At 41.7% G+C, this 13,645-nt stretch overlaps 1 protein-coding gene across 5 annotated transcripts in view; it reads right to left on the reverse strand.

Moving 5' to 3' along the window:
• The window catches only part of LOC111853448 (TRAF2 and NCK-interacting protein kinase-like), a 41,636-nt gene that overhangs the window by 20,958 nt on the left and 7,033 nt on the right, over nucleotides 1-13,645 (reverse strand). The window lies entirely within an intron of this gene.

The raw sequence follows: 13,645 nt of genomic DNA on the forward strand, positions 1-13,645 counted from the left end.
CAGCTGCATGCTGATGCGAGTTACCTGTATAATAGTGTGTGTAACAGCTGCATGCTGATGCGAGTTACCTGTATAATAGTGTGTGTAACAGCTGCATGCTGATGCGAGTTACCTGTATAATAGTGTGTGTAACAGCTGCATGCTGATGCGAGTTACCTGTATAATAGTGTGTGTAACAGCTGCATGCTGATGCGAGTTACCTGTATAATAGTGTGTGTGACAGCTGCATGCTGATGCGAGTTACCTGTATAATAGTGTGTGTAACAGCTGCATGCTGATGCGAGTTACCTGTATAATAGTGTGTGTAACAGCTGCATGCTGATGCGAGTTACCTGTATAATAGTGTGTGTAACAGCTGCATGCTGATGCGAGTTACCTGTATAATAGTGTGTGTAACAGCTGCATGCTGATGCGAGTTACCTGTATAATAGTGTGTGTAACAGCTGCATGCTGATGCGAGTTACCTGTATAATAGTGTGTGTAACAGCTGCATGCTGATGCGAGTTACCTGTATAATAGTGTGTGTGACAGCTGCATGCTGATGCGAGTTACCTGTATAATAGTGTGTGTAACAGCTGCATGCTGATGCGAGTTACCTGTATAATAGTGTGTGTAACAGCTGCATGCTGATGCGAGTTACCTGTATAATAGTGTGTGTGACGGCTGCATGCTGATGCGAGTTACCTGTATAATAGTGTGTGTGACAGCTGCATGCTGATGCGAGTTACCTGTATAATAGTGTGTGTGACAGCTGCATGCTGATGCGAGTTACCTGTATAATAGTGTGTGTGACAGCTGCATGCTGATGCGAGTTACCTGTATAATAGTGTGTTTGCCAGCTGCATGCTGATGCGAGTTACCTGTATAATAGTGTGTGTGACAGCTGCATGCTGATGCGAGTTACCTGTATAATAGTGTGTTTGCCAGCTGCATGCTGATTCGAGTTACCTGTATAATAGTGTGTGTGATAGCTGTATGCTAATGTGAGTTAGCCATATAACAGCACGTGTTAGGGTTATCATATTTGGTGAGATGAAAAAGAAAAAGGTATCAGAATATTAATGAGTTTTCACATTCACTGATCAGTCAGGTAGTGCTTCTCTCAAATATTAATGAGTTTTTGCACTCAGCGTCCAATCCCGCAGCACTTCTTTTATGAATATTAATAAGTTTTCCCTAACCACGGTGTAAAATGAAAATTTGGGTCCAAAGAAACAATTAAGCTAACTGTCATTTTTACGATTTACACACAATTGATACAATATACACGTTCTGTAACTTTTTGACAAAAGTTACAGAAAGCGAAGCTAAAGTTTATTAAACTTCAAGCAAACAACATAATTCACTGTTCAAGTGAAAACAAAAATTAAGTGCCAATGGTTTCCGGAAGCTGACGTCACTTGTGAACAGCGTGACACGTAGGGGTGTGCATGTCATTTAATTTTCAAAGTAAATGCGTGTCAGGACCCTTGAAAAAGCTGTGTAATGATGGCTGCCATATATCAAGTATCTGTGCTTTTTTGCTTCACTTGGCACTCCACTGTAACTCCACCTGGACAGGAGCCCCAAAAGAGGATGTGCCTAGGGAAACCTGGAAGTACAGTAACCCAAGTATGTGTGATAGCTGTACTCTGATGCAAGTTACCTGTATAACAGTGTGTGTGACAGCTGTATGCTAACGCAAGTTAGCTAAATAAAAGTGAGTGTGACAGCTGTATGCTTAGGTGACCGCTCATGCGGATTTAGTCTTACAGTTCAGTTTTCCAACCCTCTGTCCTAACCTCTGTTAGGTGTTCTCCTTTCAGCCCCTTTGTTGTCCTCTTTCCCTCCCCCCATCTGCATCCCCATCAATAACTAGCGCCTCTCTCTCACACCCGCTGGCCGCACAAAAAAAAAGTGAAATCCCCCCCACAGATTCATCGGTAGTCAAGAACAGCCGTGTTTGCAATAATTTTTAACAGCGTTCTATCAAGACAGCTGTATGCTAATGCAAGTTAGCGATATAACTGTGTGCGTGATAGCTGTATGCTAATGCGAGTTAGCCATATAACTGTGTGCGTGATAGCTGTATGTTAATGTGAGTTAGACATATAACTGTGTGCGTGATAGCTGTATGCTAATGTGAGTTAGCCATATAACTGTGTGCGTGATAGCTGTATGCTAATGTGAGTTAGCCATATAATTGTGTGTGTGATAGCTGTATGCTAATGTGAGTTAGACATATAATTGTGTGTGTGATAGCTGTATGCTAATGTGAGTTAGACATATAACTGTGTGCGTGATAGCTGTATGCTAATGTGAGTTAGCCATATAATTGTGTGTGTGATAGCTGTATGCTAATGTGAGTTAGACATATAATTGTGTGTGTGATAGCTGTATGCTAATGTGAGTTAGACATATAACCGTGTGTGTGATAGCTGTATGTTAATGTGAGTTAGACATATAACTGTGTGCGTGATAGCTGTATGCTAATGTGAGTTAGCCATATAATTGTGTGTGTGATAGCTGTATGCTAATGTGAGTTAGACATATAATTGTGTGTGTGATAGCTGTATGCTAATGTGAGTTAGACATATAACTGTGTGCGTGATAGCTGTATGCTAATGCGAGTTAATAATAATAATAATAATAATAATGAACACTTTATTAATCCCTGTGGGGAAATTGTTTTTACGCCTCCCTCAACTTGCTCTTTGTAGAGTAGACATATAACTGTGTGTGTGATAACTGTATGCTAATGTGAGTTAGACATATAACTGTGTGTGTGATATCTGTATGCTAATGCGAATTAGCCATATAACTGTGTGTGATAGCTGTATGCTAATGCAAGTTAGCGATATAACTGTGTGCGTGATAGCTGTATGCTAATGCGAGTTAGACATATAACTGTGTGTGTGATAGCTGTATGCTAATGCGAGTTAGACATATAACTGTGTGCGTGATAGCTGTATGCTAATGTGAGTTAGCCATATAACTGTGTGCGTGATAGCTGTATGTTAATGTGAGTTAGACATATAACTGTGTGCGTGATAGCTGTATGCTAATGTGAGTTAGCCATATAACTGTGTGCGTGATAGCTGTATGTTAATGTGAGTTAGACATATAACTGTGTGCGTGATAGCTGTATGCTAATGTGAGTTAGCCATATAATTGTGTGTGTGATAGCTGTATGCTAATGTGAGTTAGCCATATAATTGTGTGTGTGATAGCTGTATGCTAATGTGAGTTAGACATATAACTGTGTGCGTGATAGCTGTATGCTAATGCGAGTTAATAATAATAATAATAATAATAATGAACACTTTATTAATCCCTGTGGGGAAATTGTTTTTACGCCTCCCTCAACTTGCTCTTTGTAGAGTAGACATATAACTGTGTGTGTGATAGCTGTATGCTAATGTGAGTTAGACATATAACTGTGTGTGTGATATCTGTATGCTAATGCGAATTAGCCATATAACTGTGTGTGATAGCTGTATGCTAATGTGAGTTAGCCATATAACTGTGTGTGTGATAGCTGTATGCTAATGCGAATTAGCCATATAACTGTGTGTGATAGCTGTATGTTAATGCGAGTTAGACATATAACCGTGTGCGTGATAGCTGTATGCTACTGCGAGTTAGACATATAACCGTGTGCGTGATAGCTGTATGCTAATGCGAGTTAGACATATAACCGTGTGTGTGATAGCTGTATGCTAATGCGAGTTAGACATATAACCGTGTGTGTGATAGCTGTATGCTAATGTGAGTTAGACATATAACGGTGTGTGTGATAGCTGTATGCTAATGTGAGTTAGACATATAACCGTGTGTGTGATAGCTGTATGAGTGACATTCCACAGGATGCCGTTTCATTGGTTGTTGTGTTGTATTTTACCCAGATACAGTAGTACTATTTTCTGATTGGCTATTGTGTAGACCCTTTCTTTTTTTTTTGATTGGCTGGTAAGTGACAGGCTCTTGGGGCAAATCTTGTCCGACTTCATAAAAGAGGCGTGTTTCCGACGGGAAGCGACGTTTTTCTTGGCGTTTCGTGATGTTTTCATCTGAGTTCCGACTTGGAGAGAAATAATCGAACGCACCATAATGCCACTCAACTCAGAATTTCCGAGTTCCGAGAGAAAAACGAACGCACCATTAGACTCCAGCGGAGACACGCTTGTTTTAAAGTGAGGCGCTACTGTGCCGCGGTCTGGGGAAAAATTGGGCTCTGCGGCATATTAGCCTACAAATTATTTTTCCGCGTGAGAAATACAATGTGTGGCGGGAGTGCGTGACAAAAGACTGAAAAGAGTGACTGTCACTCTCAATGCGTGACACTTGAGAGCCCTGTGTGTGTGTGACAGCTGTATGCTAATGCGAGTTAGACATATAACTGTGTGTGTGTGACAGCTGTATGCTAATGCGAGTTAGACATATAACTGTGTGTGTGATAGCTGTATGCTAATGCGAGTTAGCCATATAACGGTGTGTGTGATAGCTGTATGCTAATGCGAGTTAGACATATAACCGTGTGTGTGATATCTGTATGCTAATGTGAGTTAGACATATAACCGTGTGTGTGATAGCTGTATGCCAATGCGAGTTAGACATATAACTGTGTGTGATAGCTGTATGCTAATGCGAGTTAGCCATATAATTGTGTGCGTGATAGCTGTACGTTAATGTGAGTTAGACATATAACTGTGTGTGATAGCTGTATGCTAATGTGAGTTAGCCATATAATTGTGTGTGTGATAGCTGTATGTTAATGTGAGTTAGCCATATAACTGTGTGTGTGATAGCTGTATGCTAATGTGAGTTAGACATATAACTGTGTGTGATAGCTGTATGCTAATGTGAGTTAGGCATATAACTGTGTGTGTGATAGCTGTATGCTAATGCGAATTAGCCACATAACTGTGTGTGATAGCTGTATGTTAATGCGAGTTAGACATATAACCGTGTGCGTGATAGCTGTATGCTAATGCGAGTTAGACATATAACCGTGTGCGTGATAGCTGTATGCTAATGCGAGTTAGACATATAACCGTGTGTGTGATAGCTGTATGCTAATGCGAGTTAGACATATAACCGTGTGTGTGATAGCTGTATGCTAATGTGAGTTAGACATAACTGTGTGTGTGATAGCTGTATGCTAATGTGAGTTAGACATATAACTGTGTGTGTGATAGCTGTATGCTAATGTGAGTTAGACATTTAACTGTGCGTGATAGCTGTATGTTAATGTGAGTTAGACATATAACTGTGTGTGTGATAGCTGTATGCTAATGTGAGTTAGACATATAACTGTGTGTGTGATAGCTGTATGTTAATGTGAGTTAGACATATAACTGTGTGTGTGACAGCTGTATGCTAATGCGAGTTAGACATATAACTGTGTGTGTGATAGCTGTATGCTAATGTGAGTTAGACATTTAACTGTGCGTGATAGCTGTATGATAATGTGAGTTAGACATATAACCATGTGTGTGATAGCTGTATGAGTGACATTCCACAGGATGCCGTTTCATTGGTTGTTGTGTTGTATTTTACCCAGATACAGTAGTACTATTTTCTGATTGGCTATTGTGTAGACCCTTTCTTTTATTTTGATTGGCTAGTAAGTGACAGGCTCTTGAGGCAAATCTTGTCCGACTTCATAAGAGGCGTGTTTCCGACGGGAAGCGACGTTTTTTTTGACGTTTCGTGATGTTTTCATCTGAGTTCCGACTTGGAGAGAAATAATCGAACGCACCATAATGCCACTCAACTCAGAATTTCCGAGTTCCGAGAGAAAAACGAACGCACCATTAGACTCCAGCGGAGACACGCTTGTTTTAAAGGGAGGCGCTACTGTGCCGCGGTCTGGGGAAAAATTGGGCTCTGCGGCATATTAGCCTACAAATTATTTTTCCGCGTGAGAAATACAATGTGTGGCGGGAGTGCGTGACAAAAGACTGAAAAGAGTGACTGTCACTCTCAATGCGTGACACTTGAGAGCCCTGTGTGTGTGTGACAGCTGTATGCTAATGCGAGTTAGCCATATAACTGTGTGTGATAGCTGTATGCTAATGTGAGTTAGCCATATAACTGTGTGTGTGATAGCTGTATGCTAATGTGAGTTAGACATATAACTGTGTGTGTGATAGCTGTATGCTAATGTGAGTTTGACATATAACTGTGTGCGTGATAGCTGTATGCTAATGCGAGTTAGCCATATAACTGTGTGTGATATCTGTATGCTAATGCGAGTTAGACATATAACTGTGTGTGATAGCTGTATGCTAATGCGAGTTAGCCATATAATTGTGTGCATGATAGCTGTACGTTAATGTGAGTTAGACATATAACTGTGTGTGTGATAGCTGTATGCTAATGTGAGTTAGACATATAACTGTGTGCGTGATAGCTGTATGCTAATGTGAGTTAGACATATAACTGTGTGTGATAGCTGTATGCTAATGTGAGTTAGCCATATAATTGTGTGTGTGATAGCTGTATGTTAATGTGAGTTAGCCATATAACTGTGTGTGTGATAGCTGTATGCTAATGTGAGTTATCCATATAATTGTGTGTGTGATAGCTGTATGCTAATGCGAGTTAGACATATAACTATGTGTGATAGCTGTATGCTAATGTGAGTTAGCCATATAATTGTGTGTGATAGCTGTATGCTAATGTGAGTTATCCATATAATTGTGTGTGTGATAGCTGTATGCTAATGTGAGTTAGACATATAACTGTGTGTGTGATAGCTGTATGCTAATGTGAGTTATCCATATAATTGTGTGTGTGATAGCTGTATGCTAATGCGAGTTAGACATATAACCGTGTGTGTGATAGCTGTATGCTAATGTGAGTTAGACATATAACTGTGTATGTGATAGCTGTATGCTAATGTGAGTTAGACATATAACTGTATGTGTGATAGCTGTATGCTAATGTGAGTTATCCATATAATTGTGTGTGTGATAGCTGTATGCTAATTTGAGTTAGCCATATAACTGTGTGCAAGGCTGTCAAGTTTTGAAGACAGGCAAGAGTGACATTCCACAGGATGCCGTTTCATTGGTTGTTGTGTTGTATTTTACCCAGATACAGTAGTACTATTTTCTGATTGGCTATTGTGTAGACCCTTTCTTTTATTTTGATTGGCTAGTAAGTGACAGGCTCTTGAGGCAAATCTTGTCCGACTTCATAAAAGAGGCGTGTTTCCGACGGGAAGCGACGTTTTTTTTGACGTTTCGTGATGTTTTCATCTGAGTTCCGACTTGGAGAGAAATAATCGAACGCACCATAATGCCACTCAACTCAGAATTTCCGAGTTCCGAGAGAAAAACGAACGCACCATTAGACTCCAGCGGAGACACGCTTGTTTTAAAGGGAGGCGCTACTGTGCCGCGGTCTGGGGAAAAATTGGGCTCTGCGGCATATTAGCCTACAAATTATTTTTCCGCGTGAGAAATACAATGTGTGGCGGGAGTGCGTGACAAAAGACTGAAAAGAGTGACTGTCACTCTCAATGCGTGACACTTGAGAGCCCTGTGTGTGTGTGACAGCTGTATGCTAATGCGAGTTAGCCATATAACTGTGTGTGATAGCTGTATGCTAATGTGAGTTAGCCATATAACTGTGTGTGTGATAGCTGTATGCTAATGTGAGTTAGACATATAACTGTGTGTGTGATAGCTGTATGCTAATGTGAGTTTGACATATAACTGTGTGCGTGATAGCTGTATGCTAATGCGAGTTAGCCATATAACTGTGTGTGATATCTGTATGCTAATGCGAGTTAGACATATAACTGTGTGTGATAGCTGTATGCTAATGCGAGTTAGCCATATAATTGTGTGCATGATAGCTGTACGTTAATGTGAGTTAGACATATAACTGTGTGTGTGATAGCTGTATGCTAATGTGAGTTAGACATATAACTGTGTGCGTGATAGCTGTATGCTAATGTGAGTTAGACATATAACTGTGTGTGATAGCTGTATGCTAATGTGAGTTAGCCATATAATTGTGTGTGTGATAGCTGTATGTTAATGTGAGTTAGCCATATAACTGTGTGTGTGATAGCTGTATGCTAATGCGAGTTAGACATATAACTATGTGTGATAGCTGTATGCTAATGTGAGTTAGCCATATAATTGTGTGTGATAGCTGTATGCTAATGTGAGTTAGCCATATAATTGTGTGTGTGATAGCTGTATGCTAATGTGAGTTAGACATATAACTGTGTGTGTGATATCTTTATGCTAATGCGAGTTAGCCATATAACTGTGTGTGTGATAGCTGTATGCTAATGCGAATTAGTCATATAACTGTGTGTGATAGCTGTATGTTAATGCGAGTTAGACATATAACCGTGTGTGTGATAGCTGTATGCTAATGCGAGTTAGACATATAACCGTGTGTGTGATAGCTGTATGCTAATGCGAGTTAGACATATAACCGTGTGTGTGATAGCTGTATGCTAATGTGAGTTAGACATATAACTGTGTATGTGATAGCTGTATGCTAATGTGAGTTAGACATATAACTGTATGTGTGATAGCTGTATGCTAATGTGAGTTATCCATATAATTGTGTGTGTGATAGCTGTATGCTAATTTGAGTTAGCCATATAACTGTGTGCAAGGCTGTCAAGTTTTGAAGACAGGCAAGAGTGACATTCCACAGGATGCCGTTTCATTGGTTGTTGTGTTGTATTTTACCCAGATACAGTAGTACTATTTTCTGATTGGCTATTGTGTAGACCCTTTCTTTTTTTTTTGATTGGCTGGTAAGTGACAGGCTCTTGGGGCAAATCTTGTCCGACTCCATAAAAGAGGCGTGTTTCCGACTGGAAGCGAAGTTTTTCTTGACGTTTCGTGACGTTTTCATCTGAGTTCCGACTTGGAGAGAAATAATCGAACGCACCATAATGTCACTCAACTCAGAATTTCCGAGTAATGCGAGCCAGCCATATAACTGTGTGTGTGATAGCTGTATGCTAATGTGAGTTAGACATATAACTGTGTGTGATAGCTGTATGCTAATGTGAGTTAGACATATAACTGTGTGTGATAGCTGTATGCTAATGTGAGTTAGCCATATAATTGTGTGCGTGATAGCTGTATGTTAATGTGTTAGCCATATAACTGTGTGTGTGATAGCTGTATGCTAATGTGAGTTAGACATATAACTGTGTGTGATAGCTGTATGCTAATGTGAATTAGCCATATAACTGTGTGTGATAGCTGTATGTTAATGCGAATTAGACATATAACCGTGTGCGTGATAGCTGTATGCTAATGCGAGTTAGACATATAACCGTGTGTGTGATAGCTGTATGCTAATGCGAGTTAGACATATAACCGTGTGTGTGATAGCTGTATGTTAATGTGAGTTAGCCATATAATTGTGTGCGTGATAGCTGTATGCTAATGTGAGTTAGCCATATAATTGGGTGTGTGATAGCTGTATGCTAATATGAGTTAGCCATATAACTGTGTGCGTGATAGCTGTATGCTAATGCTAATTAGCCATATAACTGTGTGTGATAGCTGTATGTTAATGCGAATTAGACATATAACCGTGTGCGTGATAGCTGTATGCTAATGCGAGTTAGACATATAATTGTGTGCGTGATAGCTGTATGTTAATGTGTTAGCCATATAACTGTGTGTGTGATAGCTGTATGCTAATGTGAGTTAGACATATAACTGTGTGTGATAGCTGTATGCTAATGTGAGTTAGGCATATAACTGTGTGTGTGATAGCTGTATGCTAATGCGAATTAGCCATATAACTGTGTGTGATAGCTGTATGTTAATGCGAATTAGACATATAACCGTGTGCGTGATAGCTGTATGCTAATGCGAGTTAGACATATAACCGTGTGTGTGATAGCTGTATGCTAATGCGAGTTAGACATATAACCGTGTGATAGCTGTATGTTAATGTGAGTTAGCCATATAATTGTGTGCGTGATAGCTGTATGCTAATGTGAGTTAGCCATATAATTGGGTGTGTGATAGCTGTATGCTAATATGAGTTAGCCATATAACTGTGTGCGTGATAGCTGTATGCTAATGTGAGTTAGGCATATAACTGTGTGTGTGATAGCTGTATGCTAATGCTAATTAGCCATATAACTGTGTGTGATAGCTGTATGTTAATGCGAATTAGACATATAACCGTGTGCGTGATAGCTGTATGCTAATGCGAGTTAGACATATAACCGTGTGTGTGATAGCTGTATGCTAATGCGAGTTAGACATATAACCGTGTGTGTGATAGCTGTATGTTAATGTGAGTTAGCCATATAATTGTGTGCGTGATAGCTGTATGCTAATGCGAGTTAGCCATTTAACTGTGTGTGATATCTGTATGCTAATGCGAGTTAGCCATATAACTGTGTGTGTGATAGCTGTATGCTAATGCGAGTTAGCCATATAATTGTGTGCGTGATAGCTGTATGCTAATGTGAGTTAGCCATATAATTGGGTGTGTGATAGCTGTATGCTAATATGAGTTAGCCATATAACTGTGTGCGTGATAGCTGTATGCTAATGTGAGTTAGGCATATAACTGTGTGCGTGATAGCTGTATGCTAATGTGAGTTAGCCATATAATTGGGTGTGTGATAGCTGTATGCTAATATGAGTTAGCCATATAACTGTGTGCGTGATAGCTGTATGCTAATGTGAGTTAGGCATATAACTGTGTGTGTGATAGCTGTATGCTAATGCTAATTAGCCATATAACTGTGTGTGATAGCTGTATGTTAATGCGAATTAGACATATAACCGTGTGCGTGATAGCTGTATGCTAATGCGAGTTAGACATATAACCGTGTGTGTGATAGCTGTATGCTAATGCGAGTTAGACATATAACCGTGTGTGTGATAGCTGTATGTTAATGTGAGTTAGCCATATAATTGTGTGCGTGATAGCTGTATGCTAATGCGAGTTAGCCATTTAACTGTGTGTGATATCTGTATGCTAATGCGAGTTAGCCATATAACTGTGTGTGTGATAGCTGTATGCTAATGCGAGTTAGCCATATAATTGTGTGCGTGATAGCTGTATGCTAATGTGAGTTAGCCATATAATTGGGTGTGTGATAGCTGTATGCTAATATGAGTTAGCCATATAACTGTGTGCGTGATAGCTGTATGCTAATGTGAGTTAGGCATATAACTGTGTGTGTGATAGCTGTATGCTAATGCTAATTAGCCATATAACTGTGTGTGATAGCTGTATGTTAATGCGAATTAGACATATAACCGTGTGCGTGATAGCTGTATGCTAATGCGAGTTAGACATATAACCGTGTGTGTGATAGCTGTATGCTAATGCGAGTTAGACATATAACCGTGTGTGTGATAGCTGTATGTTAATGTGAGTTAGCCATATAATTGTGTGCGTGATAGCTGTATGCTAATGCGAGTTAGCCATTTAACTGTGTGTGATAGCTGTATGCTAATGTGAGTTAGCCATATAACTGTGTGTGTGATAGCTGTATGCTAATGCGAATTAGCCATATAACTGTGTGTGATAGCTGTATGTTAATGCGAGTTAGACATATAACCGTGTGCGTGATAGCTGTATGCTACTGCGAGTTAGACATATAACCGTGTGCGTGATAGCTGTATGCTAATGCGAGTTAGACATATAACCGTGTGTGTGATAGCTGTATGCGAATGCGAGTTAGACATATAACCGTGTGTGTGATAGCTGTATGCTAATGTGAGTTAGCCATATAACTGTGTGTGTGATAGTTGAATGCTATTGCAAGTTAGACATATAACTGTGTGTGTGATAGCTGAAGGCTAATGTGAGTTAGACATACAACTGTGTGTGATAGCTGAAGGCTAATGTGAGTTAGCCGTATAACAGCATTGGTGTGCTATGCCCTCTGCCAAAGAGACGACCGGAGGAGCAGGGCCAACTTGCCCTGGCCAGTGCCACAATGCCTGAGCAGGGAAGAGTCAAACACTAACTCAAAACCACTTGGTTCCATCCACTAATGCTAGGGGCCTGAAGTTGAGGCCATACCTGATATACCTCCACAGTCAGATTAACGTGGTGTCCAATGCTGGACCTGCCTCCCATGGAGGCCCCCTCGAGGTGGATGGATGCCGTGGCGACACGGCTACCCACTCCCCCCCGGCCTGGGGCTGCTCCAGCTGTGACAGGGATTGCAGGGGAATTTCATCATACGCGCCGACACAGTGAACAGCGTCCCCACCACACCAGCCCCCAGCCACCATCTGCATGTGGCGCTAATGTCGGAAATGCGTTACACCGGGGTCTGTGAATCACCTCATCTTACACTGTGCTACATGCTCACCTGACCGTGTCACACACATAGACATACAGGCACACAGACACACAAACACACACAGACATACAGGCACACAATCACATACACAGACCTGCTTGCAGGTGACCCTCTCAGCAAACCGTGATTCACACCGTGACTGAGGACACCTGCCACTTCCTTTGTGTTGCCTAGCAACAGCCCCTTCGGTGCCGGAGGTTGCACGCTTGACGTGAGCAGGCCCAGTCTTCCGGTGCGCCACCGCGTCGTGGTTGGGCCTACAGACACCAACCCCCAACAACTGTGCTCCCAGACATACAAGACCTAAACCACCCGCATGTTTCAGACACTGGATCACCCTGAATTCTGTTATAATATTCCTGAGTGCTGCTCTGGTGTTTAAATGTTTCTGGCACATGCAGACACACACACTCCTGCAACTTCCTGAGGAAACCCTCCACGTGACAGTGAAAGCCTAAGGCAGAGGGTAAGGCAAGCTGCTCTCATACACCATCCCCACAGGAAGTGACATCAGCACAGGGAGGACTAAAGCCCTCAGGTCCAGCAGCAGGGGTCACACATCATGATCCAGTGATTGGCAGATGACTGAACAGCCTCCCTGGGGCCCCCGGCATCTGTGAGAAGTGGCGTTCCATTCAGCCAAAAGGAGGGACCGGAACTAGCTGCGATTGACTGGGAAATCGGCAGCCTGGATGAGGGCCAAGGCTACTAGGTGGCGCCGCAGTCTGCAGGCGGGAACCCTGGAGCTTTCAGGATGAGCAGCCAGCTGACAGGAAGAGGAAGGACCTCCGGCATCTTGGATTGTTCCAAAATGCTTGCACTTGTGTTGGCAGTTTGCAGAAGTACCCTTGTGCCCCCACCCCGCAATGATGTTGATGGTTCGAGGGTCGATCAGCAGCCGGGGGCTGGGTGCAGTGACATTGTCTCTCCATCACCGAGGCTCCATCCTTAATACTCGTTTTAAATAGTAACTAGAACATCTGCTGCCAATTTGCGCTGTGGCTCGCCCCTGGGGTGGGGGGGGCAGAGATAATTATCTAATTAAGTACCAATTAAGCAAAAAAAAGGGAACAGTGACTAATCAATATGCACTACTAGCCCAGGCATTTCTATCTCACTGCCTCCTTCAGGAAGGTGAGTGAAGAGCCACCTTAAATCTGAGAGGGTTGGGTGGGCGGATTTGGTGAAGTAAACAATGAGTTTCTCCCCCCGTAAGGAGAAATCTGGAACATGTGATCAGACACTCTCTGGGATTACCCCCAAAGCTCACACAACACAATGCCATCAACATGGACCACACCCCACCACCTCAGGACACCTGTGCACAGC

The sequence above is a fragment of the Paramormyrops kingsleyae genome, chromosome 4 (genome assembly GCF_048594095.1).
Source record: "Paramormyrops kingsleyae isolate MSU_618 chromosome 4, PKINGS_0.4, whole genome shotgun sequence".
In the NCBI taxonomy this organism is placed as follows: Eukaryota; Metazoa; Chordata; class Actinopteri; order Osteoglossiformes; family Mormyridae; genus Paramormyrops; species Paramormyrops kingsleyae.